This window comes from Orycteropus afer, unplaced genomic scaffold (genome assembly GCF_000298275.1).
Source record: "Orycteropus afer afer isolate SDZICR_OR568_19922 unplaced genomic scaffold, OryAfe1.0 scaffold00613, whole genome shotgun sequence".
NCBI classification, from domain to species: domain Eukaryota; kingdom Metazoa; phylum Chordata; class Mammalia; order Tubulidentata; family Orycteropodidae; genus Orycteropus; species Orycteropus afer.
The window spans coordinates 593,304-604,372 of NW_006922200.1; positions in this window are offsets into that span (position 1 = coordinate 593,304).

Sequence of the window (11,069 nt, forward strand, 5' to 3'; positions counted from 1 at the left end):
TTGGGGTTTAGTCCAAATCTGCATCCTTTCCTTCAAGGCTCAGGGGTCCAAGATTATCTTCTGTGTCTGTATTTATTGGTTTCCCTTTTCTTTGTTGAAGAGGGTCTGTGCAATCCTTCTACCTAGTCCGCCATCTTGCCCCGCCTCTGGCTTCATTTCTTTCAGAACAGATTTGTTAATTCTTCTGGCAGCCCAAGGTACTTTCAGTATTCTTTGCCAAAAACACAATTCAAAGGCATCAAAAATCATTAGGTATATTGTAACATAATTCACTCCCCTGTCCTTCCCTTGCCACTTAAATCGTGGTGGCATGTAAATCAGTCCAATTCAATGAGAAGCTAGCTACCGATAAAATCAACAGATGAGAGATATTCCCTCCACAGCATTGAAAAGTATCAAATATATTTTTAATTATATCAAAAATCTAGCACTCAATTAATATTTTCAACTCACATAATTGTTATGGTTGCACTGTATACAAAATTAACCACAGAATGAAATTACAAAAATGATACCATAGAGTATAGCATTTTCAGTCCATACAGATGACTTTCATCTCTTAAATTTTTGTTAAGATGAACAAAATACTCTTTTATAGCCTATTTCCTCTGGTTTGATCCAAAGGAGTTGGTGTCACCTTTTCACTATGCTGATGTATACTGCATGCACTAAAATCATTAAAAAAATAATACACTGTGTATAAGATCTACCAATAAATTTTGATCTACCTACATTGTCATAGTGGAGGTAATTAGAATGGTTACTTATTGCTTAAGAATCATGTGTGCACATGTGTGTGCTTCTGTTTATGTGTATATATATCATGTGCACACACACACTTAATTTGGTTTGTAGGAAATAATATGTAACATTATCAGCTTTTTCTTTTCTTTTTTTTTTACTTTTTATTGTGATTTGGGTGAAATTTTACAAACACATTTTGTTTTGCGACACTGATTACATTCCTTACATTATAACAGCTCTCCTGCCACTTCCTTCCTGCGGTTACCCTTTCCCTATGTCTTTCTTGCATATATAGTCCTGCCTCTCTCACTTTCTCCCTGCACAAATGCTCCTCTTCCAATCTCTTACCATTGATTTTTCTTCGGAGTGCGTGGTCATGGTGTAGTTGTTCATCTTGTAGCCTATTGTTTGGCTAAGAGTTAAGCCATGAGAATGTGTTCAATCCCAGGCCCAAAAGGGTGACTAGGGGCCATAGTCTCAGGAGTTCCACCAGTCTCCATATAACCAGTAAGCCTGATTTTTTTTTTTTTAATTTTTTCCACATTTTTTCTCCCACTGTATCTGGAATCTCCAGTTTGGTTCCCTTTCCGAGTGGTTGAGGTTGTTAGCCAGACACTATCTAGTTATTCTCATCTCAGGGTTATGTTGAGGCTGAGGTTCTCATGGTCCACCAGGCCTTTGGACTAACTATTTCTGTGTTTCTGATATTCACCACTCTTCTTTGCTCTGGATGAGAAGAGACAAATATTTGCATCTTTGATGGCTGCTTGTAAGTTTTAAAGACACCATTTCCTGCTGATCGAAGTAAAATGGACAACAATATTTTTATATACTGTGTTGTATCAGTTGAGCTTGATATCCCTCACCACCACGGTCTTCAGCCCACCAGCCCAGTGACCTATTTCCTCAAAGTGCTCAGTTGTGGCTAACAAGTTATTCTAACCTTGCCCCCTGTTAGGTATAAACTGCATATGGACATTTTTATAGCACATACAAAAAATTGTGTATGAATATAGTTTGCCAAGCCTATGTACAGTCGTGGGTATATTCCCATTTGCCTATCCATACCTGATCTTCTTGCCTATCTGCCTATGTACCCTCTTGTAGATTAGTGTTTGCTATTACTGATAATGCAGTACTGTGTATGCAATAGTATTTACTTTTACTGCCTGTGCCTATTGTGTACCTCTCCATGTCTTCCTTTTCCTTAGTGATACTGTGCTGGTCACTTGCTTTTGTTATATTGCTTTTCCCTTCACCCATATAAACACCTGTCCCTTAGCTATTCATCTATTTTCCCTGCCATTCCTAGTAACCAACAAAGAAAGTTTCCTTCCCTGTGTAAACTTGTCCTTCACTTTTAACCAGATTCAAACAGTATCTGTCCTTTTATGATTGATTTATTTTACTCATTACAACATCCTCCAAGTTCATTCACATTATGGTGATTCTTCATGATTCTTTAATGTCGCATAGTATTCCATTGTGTGTGTACCAGACTTTGGTTATCAAACATGATATCAATGTTTATGCGTTCCAATTTATTTTTGACAAATTCCAGTTTTCCTAGATTCATAATTCATACATTCCATGCTCCAATTTTTAATGGCTGTTTGCATCTGTTTCTCCTCATTTTCCCACATCAGCCAATGGAGATCCCAAAAGCTCTACTCTATCCATATCGTTAAGGTCCTCTCTGCTCTGAGGAGTCAGTACTTCCCCAGCCAAATTTTGAATGCCTTATGGCCTGATGTACCCATCTTCCAGCACTATCTTGGACAAAGTTTCAGGTATGTTTATAAAGTTTTCCAGTAATATACTAGACAGTGTTTCACTGCTACTCATAAGGTTTTCACTGGCCAAAATTTTGAGAAGTGGAAGGCCTTTTCCTTCGCCCAAGTCTGTCTAAGCCCCAGAAGCTCTGCTGAAACCTCTCCACCATGGGTAACCCTGTTGGCATGTTGCAACATTGTGGCACAGCCTGCAGCCTGAAAGCAACATGTAAGCCACCACAGGATGACAAAATTACAGATAACTTCATCTCCCTTAGTTGTCCCTAACCCCTCTGTGCCTGTCTACCTCAGGTCTTGGTCTGACTATAGAGCCACACCCAAGGAGCCACAGCCTCCAACTCCCCTACCTCAGTCCCTGGCCTTAATAAAGAGCCACATTCAAGCAAAAAGCAGCCTCCAAGCCCTGGGCCTGCTTAACTCAGGTCCCAGCCTTAATATAGACCCACACCCAAGTGGAAAGCAGCCTCCAAGCCCTGGATCTGCCTACTTCGCTGCTGTTGTTGTTATGTGTTATGTTATGTCGGGACTCATAGCGACCCCTCCTTGGGTTTCCAAGGCAGTATCACTACAGAAGTAAATTGCCCAACCTTCCTTCTGAGGAGTGGCTGGTGGGTTTGAACAGCCAGGCTTCTGGTTAGCAGTCAAGTGCCTTAGGCACTATGCTACCAGAGCTCCCAAAACACTGCCATCGAGTCAGATCCAACTCAGCAACCCCTCCTTGGGCTTCCAAGGCGGTATCACTACGGAAGTAGATTGCCCAACCTTCCTTCCGAGGAGTGGCAGGTGGGTTTGAACCTCTAGCCTTCTGGTTAGCAGTCAAATGCCTTAGGCACTATGCCACCAGCACGCCTCTGCTTACCTCAGTCCTGGCCTTAATATAAAGCCACACCTAAGTGAAAAGCAGCCTCCAAGTTGTCTACCTCAGGTCCCAGCCTTAATAAAGAGCCACAGCCAAGCTCTAAGGTCATCAAAATGTTATACATATGTGTTAAATTTCAAAATCTTTCAATCTAATTTCTATTAAAATTTGGTAACTAATCTTCATGATATCATATTGTCAAGCATTTAGTTTTAAGGCAGTAAGATTTTGGACTAATAATTATTATAATTCATGAATGCCTTATGGCATTTCAGTCCAGTTAATGAATGCATTAACTGGACTAAAAATTATAGCAGTAGGGTTTTGTTATTATGTTTTGTTTTTCTCCCCAGAAGCACCCGTGATTATTTATGAGCACTGAGTGAAGAAAGTAGAAGCTGAAATCAATCAGGAAAATTGATATGAAATAGAATAGAAACATTAAAAATAAGAGAGAGGGAGAAGCATCATTTAAATAAAAAAGAAAGAAATAATATTAAAAAAAGGATTAACTCATATCCTATCATTGTCAATTCAATTTCAATTCATAGCAACTGTATAGGACAGATTAGAATTGTCCCACAGAAAATTTAAAAACTAGAACAAATAATACATAATTTTATATAAAGAATATAATCTCTAGATTATAAATAATAGAAATTTAAGAAGATTGCTAAGGTTTTAATTTAAAAAGATGCCTTGAGCATCAAATATTATCTACTTTTATCTATTAGAATCAGATTTCATTTTTAAGAAATTTTTATTACTCAGCTTATTGCAATACATTTCGTTAATATCCTCTTATATATAATAAATTGACAACTCATTTAAAGTGACCTTGAGCATTCTAAAGATAAATACTTTAATATAATATAATGCAATGATATTTATGTATTTACAATTCCTACAAAACTTTTCCTTAAAGTTCACAAAACATTTTTATTATTGAATTTTAATATTAAATGAATATTTTATTTTAAAATACATATAAATTTACAGAGGAATTCCAGAGAAAGTGCAAGAGAGTTCCCCTGTACAGCATAGCTACTTTTCCCTATTGTTAACATCTTACTTTAGTATACTACATTAGTTACAATTAATGAACCAAGATATACATTATTATTAAACTCTATATCTTATTCAGAATTTCATATTTTATGTCTAATGTCCTTCTTCTGTTTCAGGATTACATCAAAGATAAAACATTACATTTAGTTTCATGTCTTATTAAACTCCACTAGACCATGCCTTAGGAGAACTGGTGGCATAGTGCCTAAGGCATTTGACTGCTAACCAGAAGGATGGAGGTTCAAACCCACCAGCCAATAGCTGGAAGGAAGGTTGGGCAATCTACTTCAGTAGTGATACTACCTCAGAAACCCAAGGAGGGATCCTTATGAGTCGGATCTGACTCGACGGCAGTGAGTTTGAGACTATGACTTGCTCAAAACTTTGATCAATTTCAGACTGGAGGTTAGTAAAAATATTCCGTTTCTTCATCTGTGGAATTAGTGATCAAATATGCAAACAGGATGCATTCATTGATAATTACTGGTGATTGGAATGCAAATGTTGGAAACGAAGAAGGATGAATAGTTGGAAAATACAGACTTAGAGATAAAAAATAATATTAGAGATCAAATTTTGTAAGAGCAATGACCTGATCTATTCATTTGAAATACCTTATTATTATTATTATTATTATTATTATTATTATTATAACAAAATAAAGGATAACTCTATATATGACCTCATCAGTTGAAATATGCAGGACCAAATCTACTACAACAATGGAAAGTGATGATAGGGAAGGTCAATATCATCAGTCAGAACTAGCCCAAGTGCCAAGTGTGGAATAGACCATAAATTGCTCATATGCAGGATCAAGTTGAAGCTGAAGAAAATTAAAACAAGTTCATGAAAGCCAAAGTATGACCTTGAGTATATCTCATATGATTACAGGTCATCTCAAGAATACATTAGACATTTTGAAACCTAATTACAAAAGAATAGATGAGTTCTGAGATGACATCAAAGACATAATATATAAAGAAAGCAAAAGGTCATTAAAAAGACATGAAAGAAAAAAAAAATGTCAGAAGAGACTCTGAAACTTGCCCTTGTTCAGAGAGTAGCTAAAGCAAATGGAAGAAATGACAAGATAAAAGAGCTGAACAGATTTCAAAGAGCAGCTCAAGCAGACAAAGCCAAATACTATAATGAAATGTGCAAAGACCTAGAGTTAGAAAACCAAAAGGGAAGAACTTGCTCGGCATTTCTCAAGCTGAAAGAACTGAGGAAAAAAAAATAAGCCTCGAGTTGCAATACTGAAAGATTCTATGGGCAAAGTATCAAATGATCCAGGAAGCATCAAAAGAAGATGGAAGGAATACACAGAGTAAGTGTACCAAAAAGAACAAGTCAGTCTTCATCCATTTCAGGAGGTGGCATATATTCAAGAACCAACGGTATTGATGGAAAAAGTCAAAGCTGCACTGAAAGAATTGGCAAGAACAAGGCTCCAGGAATTGATGGAATACTCATTGAGATATTTCAATAAATGGATTCCCCGCTGGAAGCACTCACTCAGTTATGCCAAAAGTTTTGGAAGACAGCTACCTGGCCAACTGACTGGATGAAATCCATATTTGTACCCATTCCAAGGAAAGATGATCCCACAGAATGTGGGAAATATAGAAAAATATCATTAATATCACATGCAACTAAAACATTACCAAAGATAATTCAAAAACGTTTGCAGCAGTATATTGACAGAGAACTTCCAGAGGTGCAGGCTGGATTCAGAAAAGGACATGGAGTGAGGGATATTATTGCTGATGTCAGATGGACCTTGGTTCAAAGCAAAGAATAGCAGAAAGATGTTTACTTGTGTCTTATTGACTATGCAAAAGCATTTGATTGTGTGGATCATAACAAATTGTGGATAACATTGAGAAGAATGGGAATTCCAGAACAATTAATTGTACTCAGGAGAAAACTGTACATAGACCAGGAAGCTGTCATTTGAACAGAAAAAGGGAACACTGCATGGTTTAAAATCAAGGGAGCATGTCATGGTTGTATCCTTTGGCCATACTTACTCAATCTGTATGTTGAGGAAATAATCCAAGAAGCTGGACTATATGAAGAATAATGTGGCATTAAGGTTGGAGGAAGAGTCATTAACAACCTGAGATATGCTGATGACACAACTCTGCTTGCTAAAAGTGAGGATGACTTGAAGTCCTTACTGATGAAGATTGAAGAATACAGTCTGCAGTATGGATTACATCTCATCATAAAGAAAACAAAAATCCTTACAACTGGTCCTATAGGCAACATTATGATAAATGGAGAAAAGTTTGAAATTGTCAAAGACTTCATATTACTTGGTTCTACAATTGACAACAACGGAAGCAGCAGTCAGGACCTCAGACAACATATGTTGTTGTTGTTGTTGTTATGTACCATATAGCATTGGGCAAATCGGCTGCAAAGGACCTCTTTCAAGTGCTGAAGAGCAAAGATGTCTCCTTGAGGACAAAGGTGTGCCTAACAAAGCCATGATATTTTCAATCACCTCATATGCATATCAGAGCTGGACATTGAATAAGGAAGACCGAAGAAGAATTGTTGCTTTTGAGCTATGGTGTTGGCAAAGAATGCTGAAAGTACCATGGACTGCTAAAAGAACTAACATGTCTGTCCTGGAGGAAGTGCAGCCAGAATGCTCCTTGGAGGCTAGAATGGCCAGACTTCATCTCACATACTTTTTGAAGGGACCACTCCCTGGAGAGGGATGTCATGCTTCATAAGGTTGATGAAAGTGGGGAAGGCCCTCAACAAGATGGATTGACACCATGGCAGCGGCAATGGGCTCAAGCATATCAAGAATCATGGAGCTGGCTCAGGATCAGGCAGTGCTTCATTCTGCTGTGCATAGGGTCACTATGAGTCAGAAACAACTCAATGGCACCTAACAACAGCAACAACAAATATTCTTGCAAAAGCTAGACAGCAAATTAGGAAGACTGAAAATAGTTGATGCATTTGAATTATGGTGATGGCAACGAATATTGAATATCCCATGAACTTCTAGAAGAATGAACAATCTGTCTTGGAAAAAGCACAGCTATAATGCTTCTTAGAACAAAAGATAGTGAGGCTTTTTTCATGTATTTTAGACATGTTATCTGAAGGGAGAAGGACATCATGTTTTGTAAAATAGATGGTCAGTGGAAAAGAGGAAGCCCTTCTATTAGATCAACTTACACAGTGGTTGGGACAATTGTGAGGGTGGTACAGGACTGGCCAGTGATTCCTTCTGTTGTACACAGGATCACTGTGAGTTGGAACTGACTAGATAGCTCCTAACAGCAACAACAGCTGTGACTGTTTTCCTTTTTTTTTTTTTTTTTTAAGATTGACAATTTTGAATTACTGGTACTGAGGTATCTTATAAAATGTTGCACAATCTGAGCTTTTTGTTGTAAGACCACAGAATTAAAGTGCCATTCTCATATCATCATATTAAGGTACATACTATCGACATGATATTTGCCTGTTGATATTAACTTGGATTGCCTGAATGACAGTTTTGAAATGTCAGGTTTCTACACTGTAAAGTTGCTCTCTTTATTTCTTTCTATACTATTCAGATGGAAGTCATTTTGTGCCCCTCACAATTAAATATTAAGTTATGAAATACTTCCTTGAGGAGGCAATATATAATTGGTTATTTTGAAGTTTTCTATTCTTTCAGACTGTAAGGACAACTTTCTGAAGCAGAATCAACATTAAGTCTGGTTCCTATGATGCCAATATCAAATACACCTGTGATAGATAAGGTTGTGTGTCAACTAGGCTGGACCATGGTTGTAAGCAGCGGTTAAGCAGCTGTGATGTAGTTATTGCCCATGATGAGATCTGATGTAATGTAATCACATCCATGGTGAGATATACAGTGAGGAGCCAATCAATTGAAAGAGAGTTTCTTCAGGAATATAGACTATCATATATATATACAAGCATAGATGTACTGGGGAATGATCTGACTTTCTGTTGGATCTGGATGCTGCATCTAGCTTAACCTCATCCAGTTTTGGGAGCTGAATGGGTGGCCTACTGTATTGCCTGCTCATCTTAGGATTGTTGTGTTCACACCCTACGAGCCAACAATCAGGAATTATACCTGCTGATCTTGGACCCACCATCTGCTTAAGTCAGATGGCATCTGTGATACCACCAGCCAATCTTGATTTCATCAGCCCTTACAGTTCTGTAGCTGTTTGAGTCAGGGAAAGCCTCTAGCTTAACATTTGACCCATTACCTCAGACTTATCAGCCTCTGCAACTGTGTGAGACAGTGAGATAAATTTTGCTTTCAAATATAAGCTACACTGGTTTCCTTTCTCTAGAGACTCATAAGTGATTCCAGAGAAACTAAATCATAAGGATGTTTCTTACATTGGTATGTAAGTTTGATTACTTGTAAAGGCAGTGATGACTCTGCCTCCACTGGTAAAGAGGGAGCTGCTAATTCATAGTGTGAGGTGGCAATATTAATACACCAATAGCACCACCAATATGTCAAGTATTGGTGAGAAGTGAGGCTCTTGGTGATCACATGTTTGATACTTTTCAGCAATTGTGTCAGAATAAGGAGTATAAGGAAGCTGGTTGGTTGGTCCTACTTATTCTAGACAAAGTGGTGAAAGAATGAGATGAGCTCAGAGCTGTTGAATCACAGGTTAAGCACTGAAAAATAGACCTCAAGTTTTTCTAATTGTGCCCTGAATGAAAGCCTTATTTATTGTAGTAACAGACCTAACGTTGATGAAAACCAAACTCAAGTCTTATCATAAGGGTGACTGAATTACAACACCAACTTAACTGCCAACCCAGAATGGTGTCTGAAGTTAAAGTGAAGACTTTGACTGGGAAGAAATCAGATACTGAATGTTGTTGTTGTTGTTGTTAAGTTCCATTGAATCATCTCCAACTCATAGTGACTCTATGTACAATAGAACAAAATGCTGTCTGGCCCTGCGCCAGCCTCATGATCCTTGCTGAAAGTTAAGATAGGGTCTTATGGGCATATAATCAGGAAATGGAGACTCAGATGCCCTAAAATCTGTTGAATCCTTCCTGCCAAAGCACCACCCCTCCTATCTTAATAGATTACTTCATCTTTGTTTAAAAAGTCACTCTCACCAGTAACATCATTATTTCTTCCAACTACATTTGATGTGATTAACCCAGCTGTGCCTATTGAGTCATTGTCTGAGATATCACCTGGGGTATATGAGTGTGGTGTAGTAAATTACTTAGTGTGGCTTTTCTACCCATAAGTGTTTGTAAACTCCAAGGTGGGATTTGCTATGAGCAACTGAGGAGCTCCTGAATGCTGAAGTTGTCCACCTGGAGTATTTCTGTTGGGAGTGGCACAAAACAATGTTCTGGGAGGTTCCCACTCTCTCTCAGGTGTTTAGAGTTCTGATACTATGATTGGCTAGTTTGACCACTCTGCCCGGCTCAAAAGAAGGCCTCCTAGAGGCAGAACTCTCTCTGACTGCTGGTTGAGGAAGACATGCTACTGAAAGAGACACGTGCTCTTGAAAGAGACACGTGCTGCTGGGAAAGAGATGAAAGACACACGCATTGCTGAGTAAGACATCGAGGGACATGCATTTCTGGGGGAGAGACTGTGAGAGACTTGGCTGAGAGACGGTGGGCTAGGAGGGAGACTGAACATTTTTCCTGAAGTTGAATTGTAACCTGGTGCTTCCCTAATAAACCTCATAATCTGTGAGTTCTGTGTGGCCACTGCAGTGAATTATCGAACCCAGGAGAGAGGTGATGGTGCTTTGGGAGGAACAGTTGGTGAAAGGGCTGAAGGGAGGCAGCATGTTTGACCTTGCAGTAATAGGCCTTGGGCTATTGATGGTGATTCTGTCTTCCTCTTGTGGGATTAGAGGAGGTCAACATGTGGCCTTTTAGCAATGAGATACCACTTGTCTGAGACAGTTGCTTTACAAGACATTGCAGAATATTCCAAGGAACCACCTCAATCATTGTTGCTTCTAGACCCATAACTAGACTTATGTTCAAGTGAGCCCCAAAAGGTGAAGTACAACATGTGACTGAGGAAGAGGTGTGCACTATACCCAAAAAGAACTACTTGATTTTGGTGACAGGTACAAACAGAAACCTGCAGAATATTTATGAGAATGGCTATTAAAGTTGGGGAATAATAGTGAAAAGAACATAATCAGTCGGAGTTTATTGATTTGGGCCCACTAAGCACATATTCTTCATTCAATGTTTTATCTTGAGAGGTTAGGAAAGGATCTAATAGTTTATTTGATTGGCTTACTGAAGCAAGGATTATGTAGTAGACATAAATCAAGTGAAGTATCAGACCTGCCTTGGTATAATGTAGAATGTATCCAAAGATTTATGGAAATTGCCACGTTAGAGTGGATTTATCAGATTAGACCCATAGAGCTAGAAATAGAATGCCCAAGAACATACCTTTTGCCACTGCAGTGAGGAACAAATATGTAAAGGGAGCCCTAGCATCCTTGAAGACTACTGCAATTGTTATTTTATGCAAGCCAGATTTGACAGTAAGAACTGCTCTAATTGAATTGAGACACTAAACTACCTGGGGT